Source organism: Littorina saxatilis, linkage group LG6 (genome assembly GCF_037325665.1).
Source record: "Littorina saxatilis isolate snail1 linkage group LG6, US_GU_Lsax_2.0, whole genome shotgun sequence".
NCBI lineage: Eukaryota > Metazoa > Mollusca > Gastropoda > Littorinimorpha > Littorinidae > Littorina > Littorina saxatilis.
In genome coordinates, this window is record NC_090250.1 from 41565308 (window position 1) to 41584815 (window position 19508).

Below are 19508 nucleotides of genomic sequence, written 5' to 3' on the forward strand. Positions count from 1 at the left end.
CCTGCAAAAAAACCACGGGAATGTGTGAGAGAGAGAGAGAGAGAGAGAGAGAGAGAGAGAGAGAGAGAGAGAGAGAGAGAGAGACAGAGAGATACAGAGAGAGACAGAGAAACAGAGAGAGACAGAGAGACAGAGACAGAGAGAGACAGAGAGAGACAGAGAGAGAGAGAGACAGAGAGAGAGAGAAAGAGAGAGACAGAGAGAGAGGGGGAGAGAGAGAGAGACACACACACACACACACACACACACACACACACAGACTAACCGTTTAATGGTGTCGTAGAGGTCTTCTTTGCAGACCACTGGACGAGAATTCTTCAAGCAGTACAACACGCTCTGGCTGCCGATTTTATGGAGTTTAAAAGTCTTATAGCACCATGCTTTGAAATGGCCACCAAGTTCACAGCGCTCACCCTTCTCCAAACTAAGAGCTGAGAGAATTTTCTGGTACTTTGCTTGGTCAATACTAAATGTAAGGCGGTTCTTTTCAGATAACCGCGCAACATATTCGTCATACAGTTCGTAAAACTTCCTCTTCTGTTCCTCTTCCATCGTTGTCATTTGCAGAAGTGAAAAGTCAAGTATGCGCTTCCTTTTGACAGTGACAAGACATTTTAGCTCGTCGTGAACTATTCTCATACGCTGAACGGCTGAACATTTGTTGACAGTGACAAGACATTTTAGCTCGTCGTGAACTATTCTCATACGCTGAACGGCTGAACATTTGTTGAAACATTGATCGACAGTTGTACCGGGACAAAGTCCGATCGGCAGTTGTACTGGTAGGATTGGCTATCATACCGGTACAATTGCCGATCGGACTTTGTCCCGGTACAACTGTCGATCAATGTTTTTACAATGAAAATCGGGTGTTCTACCAAAATAAGCTGGTAGAAACTCGGATCGGCAGTTGTACCGGGACAAAGTCCGATCGGCAATTGTACATATATATATATATATATATATATATATATATATATATATATATATATAAAACATCAGAAATTGTGAAAGAAACAATTGAAAGTCAGCAGAGACTTTCTTCGAGATTTGTATATACGACCTCAAATTTCGTGACTTTCAAATTTAAACAACAATTACAACAGTTATATCCTGATTCCAAAATGTTCACTATGTATTTTCAAAGTGGTTGTTTGAATAAAACATAGTCAACCCATTAATACCTTGAACAAAATCAATCAACTGTCCGTCAGCTGTGTCTTCGTGTTCATGCAGTATATCCGTCTTCTTGTCATTTTCAGTTGATTGTGAACAACACCCTATGCGCATCTTATCCACATCATCCGAGTCTACCAGCCACCGCCATTACTTCTGTGAACGTCAGGAATGACATCAGTGTCACCCACTTGAATCTCCTGTGTTCCATGTGACGTAATACGAATGCATACGTTACGTCACCGTGTGTCCGTGAACTCAAGATGTGAATGTGACGTACCTAAAGGTATTGGACATGACGTCACGTTGGAAGGATTGATCGGTATTCTCGCCGAAGACACATGAACAAATATTTGGTGATGTCGATGTTTTAAGTGAGTTCACGGTGGGATGTTGTTGTTGTTGCTGCTGCTGCCGTTGTAGTTGTTGTTGTTGTTGTTGTTGTTGTTGTTGTTGTTGTTGTTGTTGTTGTTGTGTTGTTGTTGTTGATGTTGTTGTTGTTCTTCTTCTTCTTGTTTTCCCCGCTAGTCAGCTGCCAGATGTATTCAGTGATTATTTCATCAAGAAGGTTTCTGATATTCGTTCTGAACTTGATCAGATGAGTGCACATTCTGCTTCCTCCAGTCATGTTGATGTTCCCACTCATTGTTCTTTTCCATCATTTCAGCCAATCAGTGAAAAAGACCTTAAATCCATTATTCTGAAGTCCAAACCAACAACTTGTCCACTTGATGCCATACCCACACCACTGCTTTTTGAGAATCTTGATGTGTTGTTGCCAACTCTTACTCAAATTGTCAATGATAGCCTGTTATCTGGTGTTTTTCCATCATTGTTCAAAACTGCACTTGTCAAACCACTTCTCAAAAAAACCTAGTCTTGATGTCAATATTTTGAAGAATTATCGTCCTGTATCTAATTTATCATTCTTGTAGAAAGTTTTTGAAAAGGTAGTTTTGAAGCAGCTGTTGTCATATTTGAACACCCATGATTTGATCTCGCACTCTCAGTCCGCTTATCGCCCTTCTCATTGTACTGAAACAGCCCAACTTAAAGTAATCAGTGACATTCTGTCTGCTCTGGATGGTGGTGATGTGTCAGTGCTTACCCTACTTGACCTTTCTGCAGCGTTCGACACGATTGACCATGTCACGCTTCTCCATAGACTCTGTACGGCATATCCGCTCCACCGCTAGCATGGCTTGAGTCCTACCTCATTGGCAGGACTCAGGCTGTGCTTGTCGATGGCCAGATGTCTGCTCCAGCCCCACTTTCTTTCGGCGTTCCTCAAGGTTCAGTACTCGGTCCCATCCTTTTCATCATGTACACTAAGCCCCTCTCCACACTGATTCATAACCACTCTGTTTTAAATCAGTCTTTTGCTGATGACACCCAGCTGTATAAACCCAGTCCCCCTGCAGAGACACATTCCGGCATCCAGACCATTCAGACATGCATCACTGATGTTAAATCTTGGATGGTCGATAACAAACTCAAGCTGAATGATGATAAGACTGAAGTCTTACTGTGCAAAAAGAAGAACACTACATTTCCCTCTCCCCAACCTGTTTCTGTTCAAATAGGCAATACCGACATTCTTTTCTCACCATCAGCTAGAAACCTTGGATTCACCCTTTCATCTGACATGACCCTTAACAAACATATATCTTTAGTCTGTAGAGCAGCTTATTTTGAGCTTCGTAAGATCAGCACCATTCGCCACACACTCTCCTCTCAAACAACTAACACTCTTGTCTGTGCCTTTGTTCTTTCTAAACTTGACTACTGCAACTCTCTTCTCTCTGGCTGTCCTCTGTACCTCCTGCATAAACTACAAAAAGTCCAAAACTCGGCAGCACGCCTCATTCTCAAAGCACGAAAACGAGATCACGCAATGTTCACCACTTCTTCACACACTGCACTGGTTACCTATTCAAGCCCGCATTGACTACAAACTGTAAACCCTCTGCTTTAACTTCTTTTCTGGCTCGTCTCCTGCTTACTTCTCTGAACTCCTCACCGTCTATTCTCCAGCAAGACAACTCCGTGCCTCTTCTGACTGTCGCATCCTTACCATTCCACACACCAAAACCAAAACATACGGACAACGCACTTTTACTTTCTGCGCACCCACACAATGGAATTCTCTCCCCTTTCACATCCGCCACTCTCAGTCACCCCAAGCATTCAAACGAGCACTTAAAACGCACCTCTTCAAGAAATACAACCCCTGATTTTGTTTTCTCAGTCCATCAGTAGGCTACATGTAGTGTATTTGTTGTTTTAGTGATAATGTATATAAACATCTAGGACTGTTTTCAGCATTGTTGATAACATGTTCTGTTTGATTAAGGGTATTCAGCTGGTATTTCCTTGTTTTTTACTACCTATTTTATTCATGTTTTTATTACTTAGTTAGTGAAAGAATCTTTTGTAATGTATGTGTGATGGTGTATGCTTTTAATTAAGCGTTGTCGACTATGAATGTAGATGTAAATGCTTGTATAACTGTGTTTTAATTTTAAATGTGTCAAGCGCAAAGAGCATAATTGTAAAGTTATGATGTGGCGCTATATAAATGCTCATTTATTATTATTATTATTATTGTTCTTCTTCTTCTATGTTTGAAGTGAGTTAACGGTGGGATGTTGTTGTTGTTGTTGCTCCTGCTATTGTTGTTGTTGTTGTTGTTATTGTTGTTGTTATTGTTGATGGTGGTGTTGTTTTGTTGTTGTTGTTGTTGTTGTTGTTGTTGTTGTTGTTGTTGTTAGTGTACTTCTTCTTCTTCTTCATGCAAATATATGAAGTAGGACATTTTGGTGTGTAATTTCCTCCAAAGGTTGTTTCTCTCTTCGTTGTTATTTCAAACGTAAATGTCAGGTGAGAGTATTTGCGTGAGAGCAACGCTTGTGTGTTTCTTTTAATTGATCTTATATTGTTGTCTTTACTAACTAATTAACTGTTGCGGTGTGATGTTGTTATTGTCGTCGTTGTTGATATCGGTGCTGGTGGTTGTAATGATGCTGGTGGTCATTGAATATAGTATGAAACCACTGATTGCGCTAGCTGCTTTGTCTAAAATGAGAAAATGAACCATGGCAAATTGCTTTCCTTTTTACGTTTTGTCAACTTTTGACTTAATTTTAACGTCGATCAGGAATCGAGGCCATTCCCAGAAAACTACAAGACAGATGTTTATGAAACTTTGCAAGTGCGGTCTTGCAAAAAATATCCCGACTTCGTGGGTTTTTTCTAATTTTTCGACAAATGACTTTGATGACGTCATATCTGGTTTTACGAAAGTTGAGGCGGCACTGTCACGACCTCTTTTTTTTTTTTTTAAAGAAAATGAATTGAAATTGTGCTTAAACAATCTTCGCCTAAGTCCGGACAATGGGATTACAGTGGGATTACATTACAGCTCGGAACTTTAAAAACTAATCAATTAGTTTGTTCATTAATGTTGTATTTACAAAGGATATTCAAATTCCAGATTTCACAATTGTTGCATTGTATCCTTTACCTTCTTCTGAATCCAAAACTGTGTACAAATGATGTATTTGGATTAAAAACAAGCTAAACAAATCAAGAAAATTCGTGTTATGCAAATTGGGTTCATATGGCATGCGATGTGATACAGAGACAATATGTCGGCGCTGTTTCGGGGGTTTCGGCCAGCCAATATATACTGTTCAAAAAAAGAAACGCATAGTTGCTACTTGCCAAATTTGTTTTATTTTTCGAAAAAATTAACAGAAAATCCAATATTTAGATTATTTGTTTGAAATTTGGTATGGACACAGTTGAATGCACACACAGTTCATTTGCATCTTCAAATCAATCAGTCAATCAATACGATTGGGTGCCGAGGCTGTCAAGTCAGTAGGGGGTGTGACTGCCTTGAGCAGCAACAACTGCCCGGCACCTTCTGGGCATGGACTGGATCAGATGCCGGATATCTTGCTGTGTTATGGTGTCCCACTCCTCCTGAAGTGCCTGCAATAGATCGCGGTGATTTGCCGGCGCTTCTTCTCGCCTGCGCACACGTCTGTCCAATTCATCCCGGAGGTGTTCTATCGGGTTCATGTCTGGCGACATGGATGGCCAGGGAAGCACCTGGACATGGTGGTCGGTGAGGAACTGGGTGGTGAGTCGTGCTGTGTGCGGGCGAGCGTTGTCCTGCTGGAATATGGCATCCTGGTCAGCCAGAAGAGGAAGGGCGTGTGGGCGCAGAATTTCCTCCACGTATCGCTGGGCAGTTATGCGCCCTTGGACGTGCACCAGGGTGCTCCTTCCAGCGGTATTGATCGCCCCCCACACCATGACGCCTCCACCACCATGAACGGGTGCCTCATCCACACAGTTGGGCGCGTAACGTTCGTTTACTCTCCGGTAGACCCTCCTCCGACCATCATGTCGCTGGAGCAGGAAGTAGGACTCGTCGCTGAACCACACGTGTCTCCAGTGATTCCGGACGGTCCAGCGAAGGTGCTGGTTGCCCCACTGCACTCGGTTCTGGCGATGGCGGCGGGTGAGGACAGCTCCTCTGTGAGGTCTGCGAGCTCTCAAACCAGCTTCATGCAGGCGGTTCCGCACGGTCTGGTCCGATAATCGGTGTGGCCCGGGGAGAGCCTGGACAGAAGATGAGGCCGACAGGAAACGATTCCGGAGGTGGCGGAGCCGTATGAAGCGGTCGTGAGCAGCAGTTGTCGCCCTTGGTCTTCCCGCTCGTGGCAAGTCAGCAACGGAGCCAGTGGCTTGAAACCTGACCCACAGTCTACTGATGGTGCTCTGGGACACGTGGAAGTGCCTGGCGATTGCACTTTGACTTTGGCCTGCTTGTAAACGACCCAATGCAATTTGGCGGTCTTCTCTGCTCAATCGGGCCATCTTTCGTCGCTGAATTGTCGTCTGATTTCTTTGTGGCGAACAATCCGCTTTTATGGGTTTTGGAAGACATGGTGAGAGCTCAATATTCCCCGAGTTTCACGAAATTACACTGAAGCATGACGAGTGGTCATGCCAAATGAGCAATTTTGACATTGTAGCCACTGATAACGCATGCGTCACGTGCAGAGCTCACTTGTGGCAATGGACGAAAGGTCGACGACCAGATAAACATTTTCTGCAGTTTGGTGGATATCCTTGTAGCCATATAACTAAATTAACCAAATATTACAAGCTATGCGTTTCTTTTTTTGAACAGTATACATGTATGATTCACTAGTCTTAGTGAAAAAAAATGCGGTTCGTTCAGTTTCATTCTGTAATGTCCACAAATTGACTTAATGCATTGATTTTGCTTTATGAGACGTGTTTCTCTCACAGTGTTTCTCTGGAAGCAGTCCCGCACACACGCTATGTATGACAACACAATGAAGTGTAGAAATCAGGTTGATCTTCTCACTTTGTATTTTGAAATAAATACGAAATTATAAAGTTGTGAGTAAAAATGGAGTCTGTACGCGCTGTGTGTTGGCATGTGTTTGTCCAATATTTGTAAAATCCTTGAGTGATACAGAAAATTTACACATATGCTGACATTTTCAGAGATTTTTGTAAAATTCCTGGTTTTGAGAATTTACTGTAACATATACACTTGTAGTTAACCAGTAAAGTAGAGCGGGGTAAGCTGCAACTCGTTTTGTTCAAATTGTCCCCTTGCAGTGCCTTACTACAAGACAGGACTCTCCTTACATCGGCTTGATGAGAAGTCGCTCGCCTTTAAGCAGCTCATGTTTTTTTTTGTCCAAAGCAAAAAGCGCTAGAGCTTTAACGTCACACAATAATATACCAATGCCCATTATTTTACAACTTGCCCTATAGGCGGGGTAAGTTGTAACAGTAGAGCTGGTTGTAGCCGTGTGTGCTTCCGTGTAACCATTGCTTTTAACCTGAAATCACACACTTATATCACACTAGATGAATACCCGCTTCGCCGGGTACGGCTTCGCCCGGAAGAAGTTGAGCCGAATACCCGGCTGCGCCGGGTGTACGCCGGCTTTGCCGGCGCACCGCACGAAGGAAGGGAGATAAACGCGTAAAACACTGGAGAAAAGTAATACCCGGCTTCGCCGGGACAGTGACCTTCTAAAAATAGTATAACGGGAATATGGATTGAGCGTTGTCGACAGTGACCTTCTAAAAATAGAAACGGGAATATGGATTGACGCCACACGAAGGAAGGGAGATAAACCCTGAAAACACTGGAAAAGATAAGGAAGAGTTACTGGGAATGGATCCAGAGAAAAACCAAAATCGGTTCAGCGCTGCGCGCTGAGAGCACGTGTTGAAATATCTCATCGACCAGGTTGTGTCCGGGGTGTACCTGAATATGGCCACCAAATTTGAAAGAGATCCATCGAGAACTTTGGCCGTGCATCGCGGACACAAACATACACACATACACACACACACACACACACATACACACACACACACACACACACACACACACACACACACACACACACACACACACAAGTCGTATATATATATATAGATGTTAGCAAGGCAACAACAGAGGAAACAAGAGCAACAACTTCAGTCACGACGACGACGTGTTGTGGAAATGGGAAAAAACGATGAAAATGTTAACCCTTCACATCTGGGCATGGTTTATTGGTAGAAATGTATTCATAAAATATATATGTGAACAGAAATCGATGTCGTTTTTGTATCTTACGTCCGTAAAAAGAAGAGAAAAGCACTGGTTAATCAAAAACAAAGTTGTCAAAAATGAGGTGAAGTTAGGTTTTAACACTGCGACAACCTGCTTCGTCAGTTGTTACAACATACACTTCACTATACCTACCTTCTTTGACTTCATATAGTATCTGAATGCGAACCGGCACGGTTGGCCTAGTGGTCAGGCGTCCGCCCCGTGATCGGGAGGTCGTGGGTTCGAACCCCGGCCGTGTCATACCTTTAAAATTGGCAATCTAGTAGCTGCTCCGCCTGGCGTCTGGCATTATGGGGTTAGTGCTAGGACTGGTTGGTCCGGTGTCAGAATAATGTGACTGGGTGAGACATGAAGCCTGTGCTGCGACTTCTGTCTTGTGTGTGGCGCACGTTAAATGTCAAAGCAGCATCGCCCTGATATGGCCCTTCGTGGTCGGCTGGGCGTTAAGCAAACAAACAAACAAACAAATCTGAATGCGTTGGTCGATGTCGTATCTGACTACATTATCGCAACACTGAGTAATAAGTTTACTTTTGCTCCAGAACTTTATTTCATCAAAACTGTCAGTGGAAAAAGCACAAATAAAAGAATAGCAACAAACTCCAACATTTACTTTCAGACCAAAAAAACGGGGTTTCCTCCTATACAAGTGCGTACATTTTGGCGAGTTGTAGGGGGGGGGGGGGGGAGGTAATTTCCTGAATATTTTTCAATAGTAATTAAATCTGGTATGGGATGTGCTCATATGCCAGTTTAAACGTTTCGCCCGGAACACTATTTTATTAATAATATTTTTTTTAATTGTTTGAACATACTTTATTTCTAAATGTTATATTCCATTATCTTACACACAAAAACCGTACAATTTCTGCTGCCTTAGTGATTAAAAGAGTCAAAGAGTGTCCCCTTTTTTTTGCATCCATTATCTTTTTCCGTGCCTGCTTTTGTTAAGTTTATTTACTTTAGCCACAGAGTTTTCTTTCAGTTCCTCTTTAATTTGCAGTGAATACTTTGTCTCTTTGCAAATGTTACGAAATAGGGTTTGTCTTCTTTTACTAAAGCATTATATCTACTTCCCTGAGGTAACGGGAAAAAGAAAACATTTGCATTTAAAGCAAACCTTTACATTAAAACTTTTTTTGCAATCTTATTTATTGAAAATCTGTTCAACATTCTTAGACATGGTTCGGACTTAGGGATTACATTTTATCTTTGAAGCTTCAAATTGATGATGTTATTTATAAATCAATATTCTGCCTCAAATTAGATGTGTACTGGTCTTGCTTGTAGGCTACATGGGATACGAGCATCCATTAACGTAGACACATACCACAAATCTGGCCAGGTTTGTGCACGGGGAACGAGCATCCCTTCACGTAGACACATGTAACAAATCTGGCCAGGTCTGTACACGGGGAACGAGCATCCCTTCACGCAGACACATGTAACAAATCTGGCCAGACTTGTACACGGGGAACGAGCATCCCTTCACGCAGACACATGTAACAAATCTGGCCAGACTTGTACACGGGGAACGAGCATCCCTTCACGCAGACACATGTAACAAATCTGGCCAGACTTGTACACGGGGAACGAGCATCCCTTCACGCAGACACATGTAACAAATCTGGCCAGACTTGTACACGGGGAACGAGCATCCCTTCACGCAGACACATGTAACAAATCTGGCCAGACTTGTACACGGGGAACGAGCATCCCTTCACGCAGACACATGTAACAAATCTGGCCAGACTTGTACACGGGGAACGAGCATCCCTTCACGCAGACACATGTAACAAATCTGGCAAGACTTGTACACGGGGAACGAGCATCCCTTCACGCAGACACATGTAACAAATCTGGCCAGGTTTGTGCACGGGAAACGAGCATCCCTTCACGCAGACACATGTAACAAATCTGGCCAGGTTTGTACACGGGGAACGAGCATCCCTTCACGCAGACACATGTAACAAATCTGGCCAGGCCTGTACACGGGGAACGAGCATCCCTTCACGCAGACACATGTAACAAATCTGGCCAGGTTTGTACACGGGGAACGAGCATCCCTTCACGCAGACACATGTAACAAGTCTGGCTAGGTTTGTGCACGGGTAACGAGCATCCCTTCACGCAGACACATGTAACAAATCTGGCCAAACTTGTACACGGGGAACGAGCATCCCTTCACGCAGACACATGTAACAAATCTGGCCAGGTTTGTACACGGGGAACGAGCATTCCTTCACGCAGACACATGTAACAACTCAGGCCAGGTTTGTATACGGGGAACGAGCATCCCTTCACGCAGACACATGTAACAACTCAGGCCAGGTTTGTATACGGGGAACGAGCATCCCTTCACGCAGACACATGTAACAAATCTGGCAAGACTTGTACACGGGGAACGAGCATCCCTTCACGCAGACACATGTAACAAATCTGGCCAGGTTTGTGCACGGGAAACGAGCATCCCTTCACGCAGACACATGTAACAAATCTGGCCAGGTTTGTACACGGGGAACGAGCATCCCTTCACGAAGACACATGTAACAAATCTGGCCAGGCCTGTACACGGGAAACGAGCATCCCTTCACGCAGACACATGTAACAAATCTGGCCAGGTTTGTGCACGGTGAACGAGCATCCCTTCACGCAGACACATGTAACAAATCTGGCCAGACTTGTACACGGGGAACGAGCATCCCTTCACGCAGATACATGTAACAAATCTGGCTAGGTTTGTGCACGGGTAACGAGCATCCCTTCACGCAGACACATGTAACAAATCTGGCCAAACTTGTACACGGGGAACGAGCATCCCTTCACGCAGACACATGTAACAAATCTGGCCAGGTTTGTACACGGGGAACGAGCATCCCTTCACGCAGACACATGTAACAACTCAGGCCAGGTTTGTATACGGGGAACGAGCATCCCTTCACGCAGACACATGTAACAACTCAGGCCAGGTTTGTATACGGGGAACGAGCATCCCTTCACGCAGACACATGTAACAAATCTGGCCAGGTTTGTGCACGGGAAACGAGCATCCCTTCTAGGACTGTTTTCAGCATTGTTGATAACATGTTCTGTTTGATTAAGGGTATTCAGCTGGTATTTCCTTGTTTTTTACTACCTATTTTATTCATGTTTTTATTACTTAGTTAGTGGAAGAATCTTTTGTAATGTATGTTTGATGGTGTATGCTTTTAATTAAGCGTTGTTGAATATGAATGTAGATGTAAATGCTTGTATAACTGTGTTTTAATTTTAAATGTGTCAAGCGCAAAGAGCATAATTGTAAAGTTATGATGTTGCGCTATATAAATGCTCATTTATTATTATTATTATTATTATTATTATTATTATTATTATTATTATTATTTAAGTTATTGAGACATCCCAGTGCACTAAGGGATTTATAGAGCAAATCGAGAAAATTCATTATTGAACGAAGCGCATAGCGCTGAGTTCAATAATTATTTTCGAGATTTGCTCTATAAATCCCTTAGTGCACTGGGATTGTTTCAATAACGATATTGTCGGTACCGCCAGAGAAAAAAGAAGATACAACACGCACATTTTGCTACGCGCATTTGAATAGGCATAACTGTGTGGTCAGGTCGTATAGAAGATCTACTTTTGTGTGGGCTGTCTCGTGTGTCGTGCTTTCATCACACGCAAACTCTTGTTTTAATTTCTGTTGGTAAATTCCAGTGTAGCGTTACGCTAAACAGTGATGATCTTTCTCTCATTTGAACTCGGAGAAAGGACTGTGCTTTCAGTTATTTGCGGTTCGAAACCTTCATCGAGCTTCGACAGATTGACTGTGCAGAGTTTTGCCCCTTGCCAAGGTCGACGGAAAGCCCATTTTCAAAATAAACGTGGCATGTTTTTCGTGTGGTATCTTCCCTCATCGGGGAGTCTGGTACAAAATATGAACGGTAAGAATGCTCTGAACCCTACACGTATTATATCCCCATCGTTTTATCGTTCACATTTGCCTAACATGTTAATTTGCTGAGCGGGATTTATGTCGTCTGCTAGGCTATTGCACTGAGTCTCATTTCAAAAACAAAATTGCTCGTCCCGTTGCACTGAGTCTGCACACATAAAGCAGGCTGGTAATAAGTCTTATATGTGGTAAGAACGTTCTAAACCCTACACGTTTTCGATTCCGATTGTTCTTGCCTTAAAATAAACAGAAAACATTCATTTACTGAACAGATGCAGTCGTATTTCAGTGTAGTCTGCTACGTGCTGATCTAGCTGCTACGTTATCGGAATAACACTTGTGTTTTCTGTTAGCTGCTGGGAATTGTATACTAACTCATCATTTGGTAATGTGGATAATAAGGTACATGCCACCAACATGGCATAATTATGAGAGGAATCTTCGCAAGTCGAAACTGAAAAATTAGACACAGCGGGTTCTATTTTTAGATCAGTGCAACTGTGGGCGGCACAGGCGCATGCAATCTGTCAGAAAAAAACACTTCTGCTTTAATTGAAAAGCAGGACATTTATGGTCATACTCATTGGTATTGTGGAGAATATAAGCTACATGTCATTAATTAATTCTGAGGATGAGAGTACAGTCTCGCTTTGGCAAAGGGTGTAAGAATACGCTCTGTGGAAAAGTTAGCGCACTCCAGGAGTGCGCTAACAGATTTAAGCGCATCGCCATTAGCCAATCAACTGGTTCACATCAGTCATGTGACACCAGTACTTACTGACAATTATTATTATTATTATTATTATTATTATTATTATTATTATTATGTAACAAATCTAGCCAGATTTGTACACGGGGAACGAGCATCCCTTCACGCAGACACATGTAACAAATCTGGCCAGGCCTGTACACGGGGAACGAGCATCCCTTCACGCAGACACATGTAACAAATCAGGCCAGGCCTGTACACGGGGAACGAGCATCCCTTCACGCAGACACATGTAACAAATCTGGCCAGACTTGTACACGGGGAACGAGCATCCCTTTACGCAGACACATGTAACAAATCTGGCCAGACTTGTACACGGGGAACGAGCATCCCTTTACGCAGACACATCAAAGAAACTACAATGGGAAGAAGGATAACTTCCTCATTGGGCATGCTTAGAAATGAGAATGGCTAAATACGAGTTATTCCCCTTTTCTACATGCTGACCAGGCTGTCTCCTGCTTTGTCATGACTAGTACAGTCGATCTTTCTCATGCTGTGACTTGCTTTATTTTCACATTTTCGGTATTTAAAACAGCAAACACACACACACACACACACACATACACTGAAGAAGTTTCCATTCTGATTCGGTTATTTTATTTGGTGCTATATGTTTGCTTCACATTGTTTCTTCTTTTACATTGCTAAACACATCCATAATGCATGCATGGCTCATTCGAAAGAGGGCAACTGAATAACTGATGCCCAATAGCAATAAATACTGAACAACTGAACAATAAATAGCAATAAATGATGACAGCGCCAAGTTTTTAAGTACAAAGTGAAATCATGTGACTGGACAAAGGCACAATTACAAAATACAAATAAAAAAATCGAGGCTCATTTTAAATTAAGTTCTCAGCTCATGGGGAAGCATAAGGTGACCCTAGAAACCGAAATTAGGAGACCTCCCGCCCCCAGGGCAGACTACAAAAAAAAAAGGGGGGGGGGGGCTAATTTGTGAAAAAGTATAAAAGGAATCGAAAACTGTATACATGTATTTAGTTAATACCCCAAAAATTGTATAGTATATACAATGTCAGACCCTAAAGAAAGTTTGTTAGTCTTTGCTTGGGCAAAACAAAGCAAAATAGCCTGTTTACGGTATCCCGACCAACCCTATTTTTCTAGACCAACCCTAGACTTTTTTTTTTGGCATTTGGAAAAAAAGAAAAAGAAAAAAAAAATCAATTTTGTTCCTGTTGTTTTGCAAAATAATTTAAAAAGATGGTTATAAAATTTTTTTAAGAAAAGCCGACCTACCGACCCTCTTTTTGTGTTCCTATGTTACTGTAAACAGACTAAAAGGTACATCAGAAACAACACACCAGGGAGGGTCCAAAATTGTATCAAAATATAGAATAGGTAGGGAATTCAAAATAAAAAAGACAATAGACAAAACATGTACTTCGGCTCATAGAGCCTTCTTTAATTTTTGACTCATTAAGTCCATGCTCCGAGAGTCCTTTTTTTAATTTTGAATTGCCTACCATCTATTTTTTTTATACAATTTTGGACCCTCTTTGTACGGAGAGAGTTGGCAATTGTTAATCACATTCTCTCATCTCATTGACTCTCCTTCAGCTCCTTGGTAACATGCGTTCCCGTCTCTGCCAGGATTGGACACAGCAGCAGATAACCGGTAAATATGTAACAGGCATAAATGGCAAAATAGCTCGCCTCGCCTGATAATATATGAGACAACTGTTCTACTACAAAGTCTTTCTTGGGAGGCTTGGCTAATTTACTCGCTCGTTTTACACGGGGTTCCATCGTTTTCTTTTCTAATCGGAAAACCTTGCTCCTCAGTTTGTTGACCTTCTGCCAAAGTTCCGCTTCACGAGGGGAAGGGGAAGATGACGACTTTGATGCTTTACATCCTATGTCCTCCAGGATCGCCTGAATGTCATCTAAAAAAGAAAACACACATAAAATAACATAACCATAACAAGTTACAACCTGGAAGAAATTAAAACACGTGTAATTAAATCACAAAATGAAAATAAACAATAGCGTAGGAAGGCAGGCCAGAAATGAAGTGTATTAGCAACTATGGATACGATGTGGAACAATGATGGAATTGACCTTGTTTGGTACTGAATGGGTGAGGCCATTAGAACTGTACCCACGGAATACGCGCTATATAAGCTTCATATTGATTGATTGATTGACTGATTGATTAGGACAACAGTACCAGGTAAACTCCTCACACACCATGCCTCTTTCTTTCTTTCTTTATTTGGTGTTTAACGTCGTTTTCAACCACGAAGCTTATATCGCGACGGGGGAAGGGGGGGGGGGGGAGATGGGAATAGAGCCACTTAATTGTTTCTTGTTACACCATGCCTCTAACAGGATATGTTTCCCATCTTTACGTGTTGGAACTACAGGTACAATTTCATCCATCCATGCATCCGCCCTATACAGCTTCTTCTTCTTCTTCTGCGCTCGTGGGCTGAAACTCCCACGTGCACTCATTTTTTTTGCACAAGTGGAATTTTACGTGTATGATCGTTTTTACCCCGCCATTTAGGCAGCCATACGCCGCTTTCGGAGGAAGCGTGCGGGGTATTTTTGTGTTTCTAAAACCCACCGAACTCTGACATGGATTACAAGATCTTGTGCTTGCGTGTACACACCAAGGGGGATAAGTCACTAGCAGGTCTGCACATAAGTTGACCTGGGAGATCGGAAACATCTCCACACTTAACCCACCAGGCGGCCGCGACCGGGATTCGAACCCTCGACCTTCCGAGTTAATAGACCGACGTCTTACCACCCCGCCACAGCGCCCGTCACCCTATACAGCAATTATCAACTATGTAATGGATGGGTTTAAACATTTTTTGATGTCAGGGTGTTCTTCATGGTTAAAAATCTCTTACCTGGTTGAACAATTTGTGCATCAGGCGACAGGTCGGTGCTGGCTTCATTTGTAGCTACCCTTTGCGATGGTGGCTTCCTCCCACTAGCAACCTGCAAATGCACAGCTCTTTAACTGACAAACTCACAACCAACACCCAGTCACAATGAAACAATTCTCCCAATTTCATGGCATTGGTCTTAGGCCACACAAAAAAGTGTATGTTTCTCGTAAGGCAAAACAAAAAATAATCTGTTTACAGTATCCGGACCGACCCTATTTTTTTCCCACCGGCCCTAGACTTTTTGGGGGGCATTAAAAAATGAAATTAAAATATTCAGATGGCTAAAATACAAAAATAAAAAGCCGACCTACCGACGCTATTTTTGGGGGGCCTATGTTACCTTAAACAGACTTTTTTTGTGGCCTAACATGACTAAAGGTGGAGATTTTTTTTCTAAACTTTTTTTTTTTAAACCATCTTTTTAACTTATTTTGTTGAAAAACAGGAAAACAATTGATTTTCGAATACCCCTTTTATTTTTGAAAATGCAAAATAAAAGTCTAGGGTCGTCGGGAAAACATAGGTAGGGTCAGGTGACCAGAAACATACAACTTTTTTGTTGTTGACGCCGACCCTATACTTTTTTTGCCATTTGGGGCTGTTTTTTGGCAAAATAAGTTCATCATATCATCATAATCAAGACGTCGATCCAAAATAAGTAACTTTTTTTTGTTGGCCTTATCATTTTTTTGCGCTAAATGCAAACAGGCATTATTTGATGGGAACAATGCTGGTTTTTTTCAATTCTTACATCAGCCTCAAACTTGTCATTACTCAACCTGCATTTAATAGTGTGCTTCATTGGTTTGCAAAAACCTAAAACCAATAAATAAATAACCTTCGGTGGTGGATTGGGCACTGCAAACAATGTCGGGACAGCATTCCACACAAGTGATCCTCTCTGCAGGATTGTTTTACTGGTTGGCCTCAAAGTGATCAGTACAAAGCTTGAGACCTTGAACATCAGCTGGCTGCAGCTTTTCAAAGTCCTCTCGCCTTGTGAATTGCATCCATATTCTGCACCTAGTTTGACAATAAAAACAACAATGTTATTGTTAAACTAAGCAAAAAGGAAAGACAAAAAAAGCTAAATCAGATCTTCAGTCTAAATCTAACGCTCTGCCTGAACGCAAAACGGATGAGTGATGTACCTTTGTACTGTAGTTTTCCCGTAAGCAAGGTTTGATAAAGATTTCGGCAAATATGCCCACGGGTAGTTTGTCATCAAGTGTAAACTGTTGTTTTGTACTGACTGCTGACTCACTCTCACAGTCGTAAGTACAGTGTACACAGGCACAGGTACACACGCAGACACACGCGTACATAGTACAGCTAGTACAGAAATCTCAGGATGAACCGATCCATGCTATGTTTGTAATATTTCATTTGCATATTAGTTCTATAAATACTGTAGTATCATAGCAGACAAAAATGCCCAGAGACAGTTGGCTTATCTGAGTGAGTTGACTGGAGCCATTGCATTCTCATTCTGAAGAAGGTAAACCTGATGAAATAATCACTGCACAACCCACCTTTTTTCTTCTTTAGGGAACTTGTGGAAAGTTTTCCCGAAGCAGCTCTGTTTGTAACGGGCGTTCTTGCAACAAAAAGCCGAGCACAATTTACCACCACCTCGCACGCGATCGGTACCTACGCGATCCGCCATTTTGTTTTCGCCGTCAGCATGTGACTAGGGACGATAACCCACAAACACTTTTTCGCATTTTCTTCGCAAGTTCCACGTCTTCCTTATGTACAGTGTTTGGACACATGTAACAAATCTGGCCAGACTTGTACACGGGGAACGAGCATCCCTTTACGCAGACACATGTAACAAATCTGGCCAGACTTGTACACGGGGAACGAGCATCCCTTCACGCAGACACATGTAACAAATCTGGCCAGGTTTGTACACGGGAAACGAGCATCCCTTTACGCAGACACATGTAACAAATCTGGCCAGACTTGTACGTGGTATACGAGCATCCCTCCACGTAGAAAAGTACCAACATCTACAGGCTGGCTGCTGTCATTACAGAGTGGGAATACTTTGCTGAATTAATGTTCTATATTACACCTTTGTCAGTCTTTAAATTCTAATTCAGAAAAGAAATCTCCGCGCTGCGCGTGCATGACGCAGCAAGACTGTACTTTTTTTTGGTGTGTGCCCAAGAAGAAGGATGAATCTATCCTATGTATATACAAAAATATATATATATATAAAATATATAAAAAATGCCAGGCCAGATCAATGGTGGTCAATATGATGGGTTGCGCTGGAAGGACGGTAGCTTTTAAAAAAAAAACGTGTGGGACTGGTCGTTCAATCAGATATCTTAAACGTAAGGGAAGGCAGACCCAGCAAAAGGCAGGCGGTGCAACTTTTTCAGGCAAAGAGATAGCTAAGAGCTGACCATTATTTTTCTTCTTCGTCATTTCTAAAAGTTTCCGCTCACAATGTAATATTGTTTTCATTCTTTTCTCCCTCGTCGGATTAGCGCCGACGGATGTCGCCGGTTATTTTTCCGACATTTTTTTCTGGTATTTTAATAATAATAATAGTGGCAAGCTTATATAGCGCGAACCATGGGGTTAACCCACGCTCTCCGCGCTTTACATCAAACTGAACAATGCAATACATGTTTACAATAAATAGTATCCTAGTTCATACAGTAGTGTAAATGCCATAATGCATTAATTATACAAACAACAACATCCAAAGAAAAACACACACTCACACAAGTTAAAGCTAAGTACATAGTAAGAAAAATAATATGTTAAATCACTATATCATAGTCATAGCACACGCACACACACACACACACACACCCACACACACACACACACACACACACACACACGCACACAGCGCAGTCGATCACACCCACACACACAAACACAAGCGTGAAGCGATAGTACAGGGTATTGAAAAAGCGGATCAGGGATCTAAATAGATTTTGAAAAGATGGGTCTTTTCTAAAACGGTTTTCACCATTGGATAGAGCATAAAAAACTCTTTAGGGAGATTTTCCGGTTGGTATTTCATATGTAACCGTGTGCCGAAACACTGCGATCACCTCGGGAAGCGAAGTGCAATCAAACAGGATTGAAAATGTTAGGGCTAATTTCTTAGCCCTATAAAAACTGTTATGCAAACCCGAAGGTTTCCATGAACATACAGACAATCGGAAACCACCAGACCCCATCACAAACAGAATTCTACAATACACCGGTGTTGACTTAAAGGCCAACAACTCGGGTGCAGAGTCTGCTGTGAAAGGAGCGGTAGCCTCCCCTGTCACACATATAATAGAACATGAACTCTGAGGAGGTGGCAATCGCAAACAATGACTCGTTTCGAGGACGAGAATGCCTTTTGTGTGTCATATTTTCCTCTCTCATTTTCCCCCGAAACATAATGTACCCTTCGAGCTTGTACAATTGATAAATGGCTGAAATATCTGCAACATCAAGTTGGGAAACGCACGCTTTATCTTTACACGATTTATTTCTTTTCGGTTCCTGCAGCCTTTCGGTAAAAAATCAAAATCCGAAACATTGTCCTTGCAAGAATTATGTCTTTTTTTATATTTAGTCAAGTTTTGACTAAATATTTTAACATCGAGGGGGAATCGAAACGAGGGTCGTGCTGTATGTGCGTGTGTGCGTGCGTGTGTGTGTGTGTGTGTGTAGAGCGATTCAGACTAAACTACTGGACCGATCTTTATGAAATTTGACATGAGAGTTCCTGGGTATGAAATCCCCGAACGTTTTTTTCATTTTTTTGATAAATGTGTTTGATGACGTCATATCCGGCTTTTCGTGAAAGTTGAGGCGGCACTGTCACGCCCTCATTTTTCAACCATATTGGTTGAAATTTTGGTCAAGTAATCTTCGACGAAGCCCGGACTTCGGTATTGCATTTCAGCTTGGTGGCTTAAAAATTAATTAATGACTTTGGTCATTAAAAATCTGAAAATTGTAAAAAAAAATAAA

General features: G+C 42.1%; 1 long non-coding RNA gene across 1 annotated transcript; it reads right to left on the minus strand.

Annotated features, from left to right (window-relative positions):
• Positions 1-13165: 13165 nt before the first annotated feature.
• Positions 13166-17276, minus strand: LOC138969234 (uncharacterized). Its single transcript, XR_011456401.1, has 3 exons — positions 16351-17276; positions 15471-15561; positions 13166-14495 (listed from the first exon to the last, which is right to left on the minus strand). It is a non-coding gene; the product is annotated as an uncharacterized lncRNA (long non-coding RNA).
• Between the last annotated feature and the right edge of the window lie 2232 nt (positions 17277-19508).